This window comes from Prunus persica, chromosome G2 (assembly GCF_000346465.2).
Source record: "Prunus persica cultivar Lovell chromosome G2, Prunus_persica_NCBIv2, whole genome shotgun sequence".
In the NCBI taxonomy this organism is placed as follows: Eukaryota; Viridiplantae; Streptophyta; class Magnoliopsida; order Rosales; family Rosaceae; genus Prunus; species Prunus persica.
Window position 1 is genome coordinate 13,800,354 of NC_034010.1, and position 16,965 is coordinate 13,817,318.

The window sequence follows — 16,965 nt, forward strand, 5'->3', positions numbered from 1 at the left end:
TCTTCTATATGTCTGTATGCGGCGGCTTTGTATTTAGCATTGGTTTTCTCCAACCTCTCCTTGACCTCATTCTTCACAACCTGGACGTTTTCTGCCATTTGCTCAGCTGCAGTACTAACACCATGGGCCTTGGGTAGCTTCACTAAATCAATCATATGGTTAGGAACCGAAGTGTAAACCAAAGCGAAAGGTGATTTTCCTATGACACTATGAACATCACTGTTATAAGCAAACTTCACTTGAGGCAGTACATTATCCCACTATTTGGATTTGTCTTCACAGACGCTACGGATCATGTTACCCAAAGTTCTATTAGTAACTTCTATCTGGGGATCAGTTTGGGGATGTGCAGTACTGTTGCAATTAAGGGCGGTTCCAAACATCTTCCATAAAGTAACCCAGAAGTGACTGAGGAACTTGGTGTCACGATCAAAGGTGATGGATTTGGGCATGCCATGCAAATGAACAACCCCCTTGAAAAATAATTTGGCTATGCTAGCAGCATCATTTGTCTTTTTGCACGCAATAAAGTGCGCCATATTGTAGAACCTATCAACAAAAACAAAAACATAATCTACTCCCCTTTATGTACGGGGGAGTCCCAACACGAAGTCCATGGAAAGGACTTGCCAAAAATCATTAGGCACAAACAAAGGCATGTAAAGACTAGTGTTTTGAGACTGACTCTTAGACACCCGACAAGTGTAGCACTTTGGCACTATCTTTCCCACATCCTTTTTCAATTATGTTCAATAATATCGCTCCTCGTTGCCAGCAATTGTTTTGTCTCTTCCCAAGTCCACTCAGGCCTCTTCCATGTACATCTCGAATTAGCTTCTCCCTTAAGGATGTCTCAGGAATACAGAGTTTGTTGCCCCTTAAACAAATAACCATAAGTGAGGTGAAAATCTGTAACAGGTTAGTTGCGAACACACTTGGACCAAATCTCCTTAAAGTCTTCATCGACTTCATACAACTCCTTCAAGAACTCAAATCCCACAACCTCTTGAGCCATGGTAACTAGCATGTTTGCTCTTCGGCTTAAAGTATCTGCCACACGATTAAGGGTACATAATTTATGTTTAATCACAAAAGGGAATTTGTGCAGGAAGATACTCCACCTTATGTGCATCTTGCTCACGGATTTCTGACTGTTGAGGAACTTCAGGGCCTGGTGATCTGTAAAGAGTACAAATTCTCGTTGCACCAAGTAGTGCTCCCACTGTTTCAAAGCACGAACCACATCATAATTCTTGCTTGTAAGTACATCATTTTTGCTAGGTTCACTAAGTTTCTCACTAAAAAAGGCCAGGTTCCTTCTCTGGAGACAAAACTGCACCTACTCCCACCCCACTTGCATCATATTCGACCTCGAATATCTTCTTAAAGTTAGGAATGGCTAGGACGGGGGCGGTGCACGGCTTGTGCTTAATGAGGGCTAAACTATTCTCTTGCTCATCACCCCACTGAAACCTTCCTTGCTTCAAACACTCGGTGATGGGTGCAGTAATGGAGGGTAAATGACGAACAAACCTTCGATAAAAGGTAGCCAACCCATGAAAGCTTCTGAACTCACTTACTCTTTCTCGAGGTAGGCCAGTCACTAATAGCTCGCACCTTCTCGTCATCTACCGAAATGCCATCCTCGCCAATAACATAACCTAGAAATAATAATTTATTGGTGCAAAATTTACACTTTTTTAGGTTGATGAAAAGTTGGTTTACCTCAATAATTAATTTGGATAATATTTTTCGAATAAGATTTTCGGGTTCCTACGTGTCAAGACTATTCATAATCGGATAAAATTTTCTGGATAAGATTTTTGGGTTCAAATTTCGGATGAATTTCAAATTTCAAATTTCTGATGAATTTCAAATTTCAGATAAGATTTTCATCCTATCAAATCAAGCCACGTGGCATCTCTATATGGCCAAAATTTTCTATAAAACCAGAGGCTCAGCTCATACCTCTTACACCACATCTTTCTATATTTTCATTTCTCAGAGTTTAGAATTCATACTCCATTCTCAATGGAAGATTTGAGGAGACGCTTGGAGAGACAAGAGCGAGAAACAAATAAGAGAAGCTGTAGACGAGCTGAAAGGCGAAGGTTGCAGAGAGAAGAAGATGAACAAGTTGTCATAGCAGTGGCTTTGCTTAATGAAGAGAACCAAGGTCGCCGCTGTGGTTCACAAGTCGGCCATGGCCCGAATGTGGACAGACATAGGCATTTTCGGGGTAAGAATCTTTTGGAAGATTATTTTATCCCAACTTCTTTGTACTCTGATGTTGATTTTCGAAGACGATATAGAATGCAACCTCATTTGTTCAATAAAGTCATGTATGATATTTGCAATTATGATGCATACTTTGTTCAAAAGTGTGATGCTGCTGGGGTTTTGGGACTTCTTCCGGAGCAAAAGCTTACAACTGTTATATGAATGTTGGCGTATGGTTCATCTGCTGATCAGGTGGATGAGATTGCCCGAATGGGGAAGTCTACTACGTTGGAGTCCTTGGTAAGATTTTGTGATGCAGTTGAAACTCTTTACACTCGGGACTACCTGCGTAGCCCTACTCCTTGGGATCTCCAACTGCTTTTACAAAAAGCCGAAGCTCAAGGATTTCCTAGAATGATCGATAGCATCGACTGCATGCACTGGCAATGGAAGAATTGCCCAACTGCCTGGCAAGGAGATTACAGAAATAGAAAAGGCCAAAAAAGTATCATCCTTGAAGCAGTTGCTGGATTTCATACATGGGTTTGGCATGCCTTCTTCGGAGTTGCCGGATCCTAAAATGATCTCAACGTGCTGGGTCAATCCCCGGTCTTCAACTATGCTTTGAGAGGCCAAGGCCCCAATATCACCTATCAAGTCAACAATATAGTCTACCAGACGGGGTATTATCTAACTGACGGCATCTACCCGAGGTGGACCACATTTGTCAAATTCATTCCGAATCCCCGATCCCAAAAGCAAAAATTATTTGCTTCCTATCAAGAAGGATACAGGAAAGATGTCGAAAGGTGTTTTGGCATCCTTCAAGCTCGGTGGTTGATTATTCGAGGTGCGGCCCATATGTTTGATGAGGAGGTCCTTAGAAGCATTATGATGACTTGCATCATCCTCCATAATATGATTGTCGAGGATGAGTATGATTACGATGCTGCAGAGGTCCTACGAACAGTATCCCATGAACACGGCCTTGACATGAATTTATAAAAGGCCCATGGGGCCAAGTGGAGAACCATTTGAGCCGGATCCGTTGGTTAGGGATGGTCGTTTCATGAGGCGTATGGTAGATTGATATACAGAGATGCAATCTTCGTATATTCATGAAAGGCGTCAACTTGACTTGATGCAGCATTTATGGGCGGTGAAAGATGAAGCATATATGCTTTAGTTAGGTTTTATTTAGTTATGGTTTGGTTGTGTTGTTTTTTTGTTTTATGGTTTGGTTGTGGTTTGTTTTTATTATTGTGCTTTGGTTGTAGTTTCTTTTATTTTTTATTATGCTTTGGTTGTGGTTTTTCCTTTTAATTATGTTTTCTTTGATGTATGGAATATGTTGAATAAAAAAATATTTTATTGAATGCTTTGTTTATTAAATAAAGAAAGCCAATACAACTACTAAAATAAATAATTACTACTACTAAAATGAAATACATGAATTACAACAAATAAAAATACAAAACATGAAAAATAAAAATAAATAAAAGGTATGCCAACTAATTTAATGGTTTTCATCATTTAACCAATCCGTGTTGCTAGGCCTATCGTCACAGAAAAGTCTTCTTCTCATAACATCCCTTCGTTCTAGCTTCCACAATTGTTTTGTTTCAGGGGACATATGGCTTGTATCCATGGCCGTGGTTTCCCAATCCTTTTTGTCAATGAGTTATTTGCCCAAAAATTCCCTTTCTTGTACAAATTCTGCTCGAATTGCCATCTTATTCTCTTGGTGTTTCCGCTCCATTTCAATTCTTATGGCGCTCTGCCTTGCAATTTCTGTTTGGGCCAACAAATTACGGGCCCAGCCCAACGCTGAAAGCCCAGAATGACAAAACAGACCACAGGACCCAAGCAGTCTGGACTTTGCGATTAAACAGGAACCGAGGGATCAAAGTCCAAGAAAGCCCAGCCCAGGATCTGTCAAAACACAACGATAACTTAGGCTTCAAAAAAAGGCAAAGAAGGAAATTAGCCTATAAACTCCAAAAAACTCGACCTGGCTTGGCATGATTAAAAGAAAGGAAGATAAGCCCAAAAAAAAGAAACAGACCCACGTGATCTCCTGACTTGGAAAAGTCAACAAATTCAACTAAGATGATAAAAGAGTTAACAAGGGCAGGTATGAAAAGACATCTCTGAAATCTCTGCCACCAGAAGATCAAAATCCCTTTCTTGCAAAAATCTGCTCTAAAGGAATGCACCATTTCCAAGAGATAAGCAGACTATGTTTGGTAGATAAGCAGGAAGCAGGCAGTTGTTCATCTGGAAAATCAAACTAACCATCACAGTTTGAGCTCTTACAAAAGCAGTTGGAATTAAAGAAGGGGTAGGTTTTCTTTCAAGAAAAATAGGGAACTGATTGCTTTAGGAATTGACTATTGAGAGCTTATCTGCCAGAATTGATAAAATTCCCTTTTCTTTACATTTAAAAATGAAAGATCTTTTGAGAATTTTTGCTACCCATTATTAAAGAATCAGAAACCCCATTCCAAAACATTTCTTACAAATATAAGAAAGGGTGAACAAAGCAAAGGACACACAATCAAACAACCAAAAAATCAATCAAAGACAAAAACTCAAAATGATCACTTCATCTCAAAGAACCTTCAAACAAACTGAAGCAACCAAAAGCTCATTGAGCCACAAGAGAGAGGCCAACTACAAACCAAAACTTCCAGTTTCAGACTTAGAGAAATAAGTCATTCAAAACGAGATTTCTCTCGTTACAAATTTGGTTCAGCAAAAGCCAAACCAAGCAGAGTTCGGGTTTTACAAATATAAAAATCTCAACAAATTTATGGAGAGCACTGATCAAGCAAAACAGGTACCACAACGCAGTTCCAGCTCAGTAATCCTCAAAGTCCAGCCACTTTTGCCCCTTTCAGACTAAAGAAGCCGCAATTCTGCCCTTTTAAGAAGCCTTCCAGGGCTTGAAATAGATTAAAGCTCTACCAAATTCGAACATTGGTATCGATTTACAGCTGAAACTAAATAGTTGAAGTTGCTGACAGTCTAGTCCAGCACAGGCATACCCAGTCTAGTCCGGATCAGAAGCATCTATCCAGGCAGAAATGGAAGTCCAACCTTCTTTGTGTCTTTCTAGAGTTGGTTTTTTCCTTTTGAGTTGTGTAAAAGGCAGTTTTACCTAAAATCAGTTCGTTTTCTTATCATTTATTATGGCCAGAACTACCAGTTTTATATTGAGAAAAATTGTGATGTCCTCACCAGTCTGAGGGAAGAAAAGAACTTACTTAGAAATCAGTAACTTGGCCCACAAGTTATCTATTTTTCAGAAGTCTATTAGGATTTTCATTGCTAGCAGTGGCACGCTTGCACACTAAAGAAAGTTGACTTGTTGACCAGTCAATGGTTCTCAAAGCAATGGGGAACTTTACCCATCTGTCACAGGAACAAACGTAAAACGGATGAACAATTTCCTCCAAAATTGTTGATGTATTACTGCTAGAATTACTCCCTTTCTTCGCCTTCGCAGCCTTTTGAACAATGGGCCATGGCTCCTTTTCAATGGGTGAGTCTTGACTCATAGGGGAATCGAGAGGTGAATTCGGCATGAATTTTTTTCCACATATGACAAAATTTCATCTCATTGCCTGACACGGGACAATGACTAATTTGGACCCAAGACTCGGACAAGAAAACATCTTCTATGGTGCTCCACGCCCCTCCGGTTTCGATAGAAGCAGCCATAAAGATAAGAAATAAAAATACAATTTGAAAGAGAATAAAATGTTGAGTAAAGAATGAATAATAGTAGAAATAGAAGAAAATGTATGAGGATTGGTGCTGAAAGTGAAGGGTATTTATAGGTATTTATAGAAAAAAAAATTCAGAATATTTTGGTATTTTTTTTTAAAAATGTCAAATTGTTTTCATAATTTTATTGCCAAAAAAAGGCTAGCCTTTGGATTGGAGGAGGAGAAGTAGATCGGAGCGCCCAGGCAAAGACACGTGTCTTCTAGTCGTTGGAAACGCGCAGGGCTGATGTCAGTGCACGCGAGTTCAAATTTTTTTTACCGTTGGTGCGTGCAATGCACGCGCCAACGATAAAAAAATTTGAACTCCGCGCGATGATGTCATCCTCCCCTCAAGCTTCATCTCGGGCGAAACCTGCCTTCAGGCCAGCCCATGCTCGTGGGTCCCACAGTCAGCCTGAGCAGCAATAGCCCGTTGGAAATGGATTTTTTTCGCAGCCCCCCCCCCCCCCCCCAGCCTGGGCTTGGGATCCTCGCTGGAATGGCTCTAATACTCGAAGGACCTGTTTCAAATGCTCCAAATGTTCTTCCTTGGTTCGACTATAAATTAAAATATCGTCAAAATAGACCACAACGAAAGAACCAATAAAAGGACAAAGAACCTGGTTTATAAGGCGCATAAAAGTGTTTGGCGCATTTGATAAACCAAAAGGCATCACCATCCACTCGTACAAGCCATCCTTGCTTTTGAAAGCAGTATTCCACTCATCACCCGGCTTGATATGAATCTGATGGTAACCACTTCGAAGGTCTATCTTCGAAAACACCTTACAACCCTCTAACACATCCAGCATGTCTTCCAACAGTGGTATTGGAAATCTATATTTGATAGTAATTTTTTTGATCGCCCTACTATTAACAGACATACGCGATGTTTTGTCTTTCTCAGCACCAGCAATACTGGGACTGCACAAGGACTCAAGTTCTCACGGATGAACCCTTTTTGCAGTGACTCTTCTATCTTCTCTTGTAGAATGTCATTCTCCTTAGGACTCATGCGATAATATGGTAGATTGGGGAGACCCTTGAACGCCTGCAAAATTTTCTGCACTTTTTTTGGGATTTCAGCTTTCTCAGGTACGACAGCTAACAACCCTTTCATCACCACGAGATAAATTATTTTGAAATTCTATAAATATAACAATTATCTTTATATTTTACCAATACTTACTGCAACTAAACACCAGCTAGGATAGAAACAAACTAGGACGCCACCCTATAGAGCATGCGTCAGAGCCTAACTGGACAAAACCTTACACCTGCGGAGGACAGGGAAGCCCGTCACTTTGGAGAACGAAAACCAAGGAGGATGAAGGTCTGCTAATCCAGACCTCATCGCACAACATCCTCTTTGCTTCTGAAGCTGCAGTATCAGCTGCTTCGTTTGCTTGGCGCAGGATCCACTTCCAGGGACAAGAAATGAAAGATCTGCACTTGTCCCTTATCGCTGCAAGAATTGGGAAAATCTTCCACCTTCCCTTTCGAATATTTCCTTTAACACTTTAAATTAGCTCCTTGGAGTCGGACTCGCACTCTAAACGAATGCAACCTAACTTTGTAGAGATCACTAAACCATTTAAAGTTGCATGGGCTTTAGCTTCAATAGGTGAAGAGGACAGTCTGGCCATTCCACCTCCCCTTATGAAACAACCTTCCCGTCCCAAATGATAGCCCCTAAACCAGCAACCAAGGTCTTCTTGTCCCAGCTTGGATCCACATTTAGCTTTAGAACATACTAGGGAGGAGGGAGCCATCTCTGAACTACATCAACCACCTGAGAAATTGGATCATCTGAGCCCAGAACTTTTGTGTTTACATTTTTACCCTTAAGAGTAAGGGTAAATTGGTCACTTTTAATTTGGAAAGGAATTTGGGAAATTGAGTTAACCCATTACGAGTTCATAGACATGTAGTGGGCCCAAATCGGAGTTTTAACAAGGAAGTTATGGTCAACGGAACTAGGGTGGCACAATCGTAAATTTGTTGAAATTGAGTTTTAAAAATATGGCTTTTCTCTCTCTTCCTCACGCACTCTCTCTCTCTCTCTCTCCTGACTCTCTCGCTCTCCTCTCTCTCTCTCTCTCTCTCTCTTTCTCCGATGCGACACTGTCAATTTCGACTGCAATTTCGGCTCCGTCCGACCACCAAACTCGACGCCGTAACTTGCAAAACACTCCTCTCCACCTCCTCTACATGACCCTTTGAATTTCCATAACCGATTTCAAGCCGTGAAGCGACTGGAAAGATAGGAAAAATCGCGGTTTTTCTATTGCCGTTTCCTGCAACAGAATCCTACGAGTGAGGTTCTTAGGCTCCGGCAACCAGCAGGCAAGACCCCCACCGGGCCATACTAGCTTGGACTTTCCGTGAGTGACTTTGTTTAATACCATATACCTTGGCAATTTTCTCTTAATTAATTCTAGAAACAAATTAATGCCAAATCTCACTCTACGTGAAGTTAGCATGCTAGCTAGCTATATTTATAGTGGATCTCTTGAGGAATTCTTGTGTTGTGACTGATATTTCTTGGCTATTACTTCGTACTAAACTCATCAAAATTGCATTAATGGTTGCACATGAACCATGTGGGAAAGCAATAATACCACATAACATTAATGGTTGTAGCTTTCATACATTCGTTGGTGGCTTGGTTGGGTTTTTGTAATACCACATAACATTAATGGTTGTAGCTTTCATACATTCGTTGGTGGCTTGGTTGGGTTTTTGTCATATGAATAATGTTTTCGTACTAAATTCATCAAAACCGCATTAATGGTTGCAGGTGAACCATGTGGGAAAGCAATATAACATTAATGATTGCAGCTTTCGTACATTGGTTGGTGGCTTGGTTGCATGCGAACACTTGGTGGTGTTCATGTATGAGTGTACAGGCACAAGCATGGTGGCAGATTGGTGGTGTTCATGTACGAGTGTACAGGTACAAGCATGGTGGCAGATAGGTTGGCATTGATTTTGACATTTCATTTCAAAATCATAAGCATCCAAATTTAGAGAGGTTTGAGAGATAAACTTGTGAGAGAAGCCTCAATTCTGAGAGAAGAGAAATCCTCCTTGAAGAGAACCCTTTTGATCTTATGAACAATAATTACAAAAACAAATAAAGAAGATGACCCACCATCCCCAATTCTATTGTTGTCTTCCCTCTCCTTGATCTTTTTCCTGCCTGCTTCAGTTTCAAGCCATTTGTTGCTCCACATGAATTTCATCTTGGAATATACTACTACAGCAAATAGGGGTTGATATGGTTTATCAGAAAATTGGGTTTATTTGATTTTATTTCGTGAGCAAATAGGTTTCGAAAGATGTTGTATAGGATGAAATTCACGTGTGGTGAGCAATAGGCATGGTCGCTTGTAAGTGATGCGAGAAACGTGTTGTATATGGCCCCAAGATTTGGGATCTTCCATTGCGCAGATGAGTTGGAAACATGATAAGGATTTTTGGAGATGGTGGACCAATAATTGTTTTTTTTTTTTTTTTTTTTGTTGTTGTTGTTGTTCTTCGAAACACACTTTCAATTGACGAAAGGGAAAAGGAAGGGAAACAGCACAAAGGCTGCTTCACAACCAATACAAGCAAGAAAGATACAAAGCAACCGAAACACGCCTGGGTAAACTTGAAAACAAAACCAGCCAGACACTGAGACACAGACCAACGACACAAACACCTACCTACTGTTAGAAAATTATAATACTTATATTTATTTTTTAATAATTGAATGAAAATTAAATTATGGGATCCGTGACTTTAAGTACATGACTTTCACGAATTGGTATGTATCCATTGGGAAGAGTCATACGTTCTTAACTCAGGAAAACTAAAATATTATTTATTTTATTTTTTGAATAAAATAATAATACTTTATGTGAAAAGTTGCATTGTTTCATAAAAATTGCAACATTGCACTTCTTGGCTTAAGTTGTATTGTTTCATGATAATTGAAACATTACACTTCTTGGCTTATAGTTTCTATAGGTTCTATAAGGTTTAGGATATACGTCCTACAAGTTTGGTCCGGATCGGATTGTTGGATCGCTTGCGATAGCACGATCGGATGGTTATTATAAAACACAAACTTCAAGTTATTAAATTGGAACATCCGGGGCTCCGATCCACAATCCGTGAATTCCTACACGATCCTAGAAATGCCTAGATACACATTTATTAAATTCAAGACAATCCAACGCTTCATACCTATCGAATCCGGATAACGCACAATAGGCGAAATCCGTTCGATACTCAAACGGTATCCAAATTGAAATCCGAGCAGCTCTACACACTCATGAAAACCTGGGGATCACATCGGGGCACAATGCCCCTTTCCTACAGTGCCCACGCGCCGCCACAATTCAAACCCTTTTTTGCCAAAATTACGCTTATGCCATTGAGGGTATTTTGATCGTATCTTTTTCGTTACAACTCTGATTCGAGCCCACTACGTGTCTACGGACTCATCTCGCCGTGCTCTACACAACGGTACAATCGAAATTCCCAAATTTCTTTCCAGTCAAGAAGTCAACTTTAAACCTAATAAAATATTCTAGGGGCAAAATGGTCTTTTATCTGAATAAATTAATAATTTACAATTTATTTAGGACCGGGTCATTACAACTACCACCCTTGCATTTACGATCCAAAAGATTCATGCACTCTGAAGTAAGTATAATAGAATCAATTATGGAGCGCCCTTTAACAAATGCATTTTGATTATGAGAAATAATGCGCGATGCAATAGGCCCAACACGGTTAGCTAGAATTTTGGTTATGATCTTAAAAACAAAATTAGCTAGCGCAATCGGACAAAGCTGAGAAACCGTATCAGCACCAGGAACCTTCAGAATCAATATAAGAAGATTAGAATTAAAATGAGGCATGAGTAATCCTTGAATAAAAAAACTTTGAACTGCCTGAACAACTTCATGACCAACCACACTCCAACAGTGCAAGAAAAAAATCCCACCAAAACCATCAGGACCTGGAGAACTCAAAGAATCCATAGATTTAACAACACAAAAAATTTCCTCCTGGGAGGGAATAGAAGTGAGAAGCATGTTGTCCTCCGCGGTGACTAAAGATGGAATAACCCTGTCGACAAGACCTGTATTAACCACTTCGGCATCAGCAGTGAACATTTTTTGAAAGTGATTGACAATATGAGATCTAATAATTCCATCTTGATCATCCATAATGGTATCTCCATCTTTAAGAATTGATAAAGATTGATGAAGCTTCCGGTGTTTCACCATAGAGTGAAAAAAGGAAGTGTTTCTATCACCTTGAACAAGCCAACACACTCGACATTTGTCCCTCAACAAGATCTCCTGCACACAAAGAGAATCATGAAGCTGCGTTTGCACCTGATCTTCACGCAGGAATCGATCATCTGAAGGCCCAAAATTTGCAATTTCAGTTTGAATGGACTCCAAAGCTCTCATGGAATCATTAACTTCAGCATTAATTATTGGAATTTTAAAAGGTTTTAAAAATTTAATCGTTTTATTTATTTAATTATTTTGGTTGTTTTATTATATTTATTATGGGGGTTATAAATATTTAATATTCAGGTTTTATTTCTGGTTGGTGAATGCCTTAATTTTTTGGTTGGTGAACTTTTATGGTTGGTGAAGGTTATATCTTTTTGGATGCCTATAAAAGGCCACTCCTCCTTCACATTTGAAGAACACACAATAACACACAATACATTATCAGAATATCACATACACATTCTAATTCTCTCCTTGTCTACTTTTACATATATTCTCTACTTTATATTATTATTATTTTGGGCAATGGTTATGTGACTTGGATACCTATATCTGTCTGTGAACGTGCTCATAGCGGATCTTGAGTTTGTGTATAAGGGGTCGTATCTTGGAGTCTTGTAGACCGTCAGTACCTGCACGTAGGGAGGCTACAAACGCTTTAGGACAGCGTCTTTGACATGCTTCACCATACCAAACTCACCTTCTTACTTATTATTTATTTTCCTTTTACTTACCTATTATTTTGTTTTCTTCAATTTTATTATACCTTCAAAACTTTCCAATTTGTTTATATGTTATTTATAATATAAATGTTTTGTATTTGACTTTACGGAAAGAGGAAAACTATTATTTCTTATAACATTAATGTCCCCAAATTCCCGCCAATTCCACTCCTTAAGCTTAGTTTTAAGAGCCCGTAATTTAGATGAAAGAACGAACATTGGACACCCATAAAAAGACTCATCCATAACTACTCAACCATTTGCAAAAAACCAGGAGCTTTCAGCCAAATTTGTTGAAAACGAAAAGGTGGGTGTGACACCAGTTGTAATCTATCAAAAGTGAGGAGGAGGGGACAGTGATCTGATATCAAACGTGGAAGAGTACAACAAGTCATGCTAGGCCAAGCATCCATCCATACAACATTTCCAAGACACCTGTCCAAGCGCATTTCGACATTACGCCTAATTCCTCGACGAACCCAAGTATATGGGAGGCCACGGGTTGGAAAATGAATAAGTTCACAAGTTGAGGACATAAGCTGAAATTCAGAACAAGAGAGAGAATTAGGCAAGGGTTTCATACCCTTGAGCAAAAAGAGGCGACCAACAAGGTTGTATTTGCAACTCTCTAGACCCCTTTGATATGATTCTTCAGAAACTTGAATGGAGACTAAACCACCCTTGATTGTTGGAGAGGGTAAATCTGCGATGGAGATTTGAGGGTGGTTGTGATTCTCAACTTGAGAAACCAAAGATGCATATGAAGGTTTTTTGGGGACAGAGTAGTCTACCAAAAAGGACCAAGGAACAATAGGCTTGGCAATAGTCATGGTGGCAATTGCAGTACTATGTTCAAAGGAATTATCAATACTAGTTGGGAGGCCTGTCAGGATGGTAGATGGATTAATTCCTTTTCTTTTAATCTAGAGAACTGTAAACAGAAACTTATTTGTTATAATAAGAGTCGCACCCAGAATTGCAAAATCCGGATTTCCGAACTAGTACAAAAATTGGAGATGCTGCACGATAACCATGCTATTTGTGACTCTATGCATAGTCAGATAGAATTAAAAACTAAATTGGCTAAGCTATGGAAGGCCGAAGATCTTTACTTGAAGCAGAGATCTAAGGTGAATTGGATTAAACATTGGGATTCCAATACCTGTTTTTAACATTGACTAGTATCTAAGGAAGACGGAGGAACCGTATCTTGGGCATTAAAAACCCTCAAGGGACCTGGTTAACCTCGGAAGGTATGATTCAAAATGAATGATCATATGAATAGGATGTTGTGTGCCCTTTTTTTTGAGGTGGAAATCCATGATGCCTCTAACCAATTGGATTCCCTTAAGGCTCTTAGCCTAGATGGATTTCCAAGCATCTTCAATCATAAATTTTGGTCAACTCTAGTTGAGAGGGCTACTACTAAGTTTTATGAAGGTTATGATTATATGAGGGAGATCAACCGTACCCACATTGCTCTTATTCCCAAGGTGCAGTCATTGGAGTGCACAAGGCAATTTAGACCGATTAGCCTATGTAACAACTCATATAAGATCTTATCAAAAATCTTGGCAAATTGTTTAAAGGGTATTCTTCCCCACATCATCTCTAAGCAACAAAATGCGTTTATCGCAGGAAGGCAAATTCAAGATAATATCATAATAGCCCACGATGTTTATCACAACTTGATGCTTAAGAAAGAGGGGAAGAAGTTTGAAGTGGCCTGAAATGTAACACCCCCGACTCCAAATTTAATTACCCATTTAATTTATTAAAGTGAAATTACGAATTTACCTTTGGGGTAGGGGTATTTTTGGTCATTTTCTTATTCAAAAAGAGTGACTGGTATTTTTGGGTTGGTCATACTGAGACGAGTCCGTAGACACGCGGTAGGCTTGAATCGGAGTTGTAACGAAGAAATAGTGATCAAAATACTTCTAGTGGCAAAACTGTAAATATTTCAAAGTTGGGAGTACAAAAATAAAAAAAACCTCTCCTCTCCTCTCGCGCAGGTCCCTTTCTCTCTCTCCCCCCGAAACAGACACCGACTCTCTCTCTCTCTCTTCAATTCTCACAGCATCGGCCACGGCTGAACGTTAGAACCAGTTCGACATCTCGGTCACACCGCACCTGAAATCCCCGCCGGCAATATCGACTGGTTTGAACCTGTTTTTCGTCGTCGTCGCGCCACCGTCTCCGTCGTCCAATCCTGGTGAAACAGGTGAGGGTTCTTCCTCTTTTTACGTGTTCTAGCTATCTGTTGCTTAGGATTGGATCGATTTTGAGTTTGTGAAACCGATTTGAAAACCTAGGTTTTGGCCGAATTTCAAAGTGAAATTTGGTATACTCCAAGCTCGACGGAAACTCACCCTTTGCACAATGCCTCATCTTATTCTGGCCTCTAATTCACACCTCTTTGAGATTTTGTGGACATCTTCAACAAGAATGAAAGGAGATTAATGAAATTGACAAAGGGAAAATAAATTGATGAATAGAAAAAATATTTTTGGTAGATTATTTGAGAAATGGGTGGGTATTTATAGATTTTGGAATTAGTTTTGGGGTTGGATCTGATTTAGATTAATTTAAAATATTATTTCGACTGTTGGACTTAAATTTCAATCGTTGGATTTTTTTTACTATTAAAATAGTATAGATTTAATATGGATCGTTGATTTGGATTACTGCTGGAATTTTATAAAAATTAAAAATAAAAAAAATAAAAAAAGGATTTGTTCTGAATTGTGTCGTTGGATTCCAACGACAACACATCCTTATAACTTTAGGGCAAGATGGGTAGGGGTTCATGCATTCAGGCACACTACTACAAAAAGTGAAAAAGACGACCAGAAAACAACGACGGTCTAAGTGAAAACCGTCGTGGTTTATAAAAAGACGACGGTTCTAAAAACACCGTCGTGTAATACAACCTTAGACAACTAAAAAATGGAGTTTCAAATGGCTGTTCAAAAACAACGACGTACATAATTAAACAACCGACGTCTATTTGAAACAGATTTCCTCAGTGTAAAATCAATGCCAACAAAGAACGGCAGAAGTTATGAATCGACCGACGTAGAAAGTAAAGACGACGATTTCAATAAAAACTGCCGTTTTTACTCATAAAATAACACGACGAGGTTTTCGTATAAGACGCCGTATAATTACAAACAAATCCACGGCTTTAAAATACAAAATATCGCCGTATTAAATTAATTTACAACGACGGAAAATATAAATATATCGACGTCATTCTCGTATAGTTCTACTACGTTATCTTTAAATCGTACAATAAAATTTATCGTCGTATTTATTCATTTTATACGTCGTACCTTTAATTTTAACGGTCGTCTTAATAAGAATTTTTGTTAACAATTTTTTTCTTTGATTTTCTTATCCTACGTCGGTAGATCTACTTAATGACAAGAATTGAAATAACCACGACGGTTTATATAGAACACCGCCGACATAATCAGTTTTGTCTGAGATCCCAAGGGTTACGAAATCTTACCAGATGGAACTCTGTTCCACATCATAATCTTAACAGATGACACAGATTTGCAAATATTGCGTCGTGTTAGTTTACAAATTCTAGAACATTAATTTCCCTCATTTTAAATTTCCTCGGGAAAGAAAAATCTATTTATCACGCTTTGGAATTGAAAACTAAAACTGAAAGAATACGGGAAAAAAAACTCCATTTATAATTTAAAATTAAAATCCACGTCGGTTGTAGTACACTTAACGACGTTTAACAAAATAATCTACGTCGGTAATTATAAATCTACCGCCATCGTAACTTAATATAGACGACGAGAAAAGACGACGGTAGAACAGAAAACCGCCGTTGTTTCAGTTTCTTTAACATATCTTTCTGCAGGACTTGTGTAGTTCAAAGCATTGACAATGTCTTCATCATATCTCCCAGAAACTACTGATTCAATTGCTCATGCTTTAGAGGCCATCTGAAGCCATTTCTATTCTTTATCGCATTCTTGAAACCCATCTTCTTCTTCTGAAGCTCTACGGATAAAGGAAGAGGCTATCACAATAAATCCGACGGATCTTCTTAGGCAAGAAAATCAAGCAGAGGATCAGGCACATCTGATCTTCAGATTTCCCTGAGAAGCGAACTTTCCTTCGACAGCGAGTGGAGGCCAGGCTTGCATCTCTTTTGATGGAAAGCAAGGAGTATTCAGAAGCACTAAGTGTCCTATCAGGCTTGATCAAGGAAGTGAGAAGGCTAGTTGACAAGCTTCTTCTTGTGGACATATATTTGATGCGAGTAAGCTCAATTTCTCTTTGAGAAAACATCCAAATTATTATCTTTGAGACATGAGAGACTGAGAGAGGAAGAACTTGGAACCTTAAATGTAAACCGAAAATGAATGAAAGCGACAAATTTATAGAATAAATTTTTAAAACCAACGGCGGTCCTTACAAACAAACCGCCGTTTAAATTGTAAAATCAACGTCGGTATGATCGACGTATATTACAGAAATCCACGTCGGTAAATTAATAAAAACGACGTGTTAAATAATATACCATGACGCGAGTTATTACTTATGTACTTTAATTTTTGAGTTTACTACGACGGTACCTACAAACTACTGTCGTATTTATTTACCACGTCCGAAGTTAAATGTACCGTCGTATTTTGTAATTTATACGTCGTAGTTATATGTAACCGCCATATTATTTTTTTGAAATGGTTTTATATGTAAGCAACTTTTCGTCTACTTGACTTACACATTTGTTGTTTTTATATTCTTATTTTATTTAAATCTGTCATCCAAAAAAGAAACTTTACATATTGCAGAATATTAATTTCCTTCGTTTTAAATTTCCTCCGGAAAAAAAACTCTATTTATAACGCACTGTAATTGAAAAATAAACTGAAAGGTCACGGGAAAAAAAATTCTATTCATAATTTAAAAATTAAAATC

General features: G+C 38.8%; 1 pseudogene; it reads left to right on the plus strand.

Moving 5' to 3' along the window:
- The window catches only part of LOC109947136, a 49,201-nt pseudogene that overhangs the window by 5,841 nt on the left and 26,395 nt on the right, over window positions 1–16,965 (plus strand).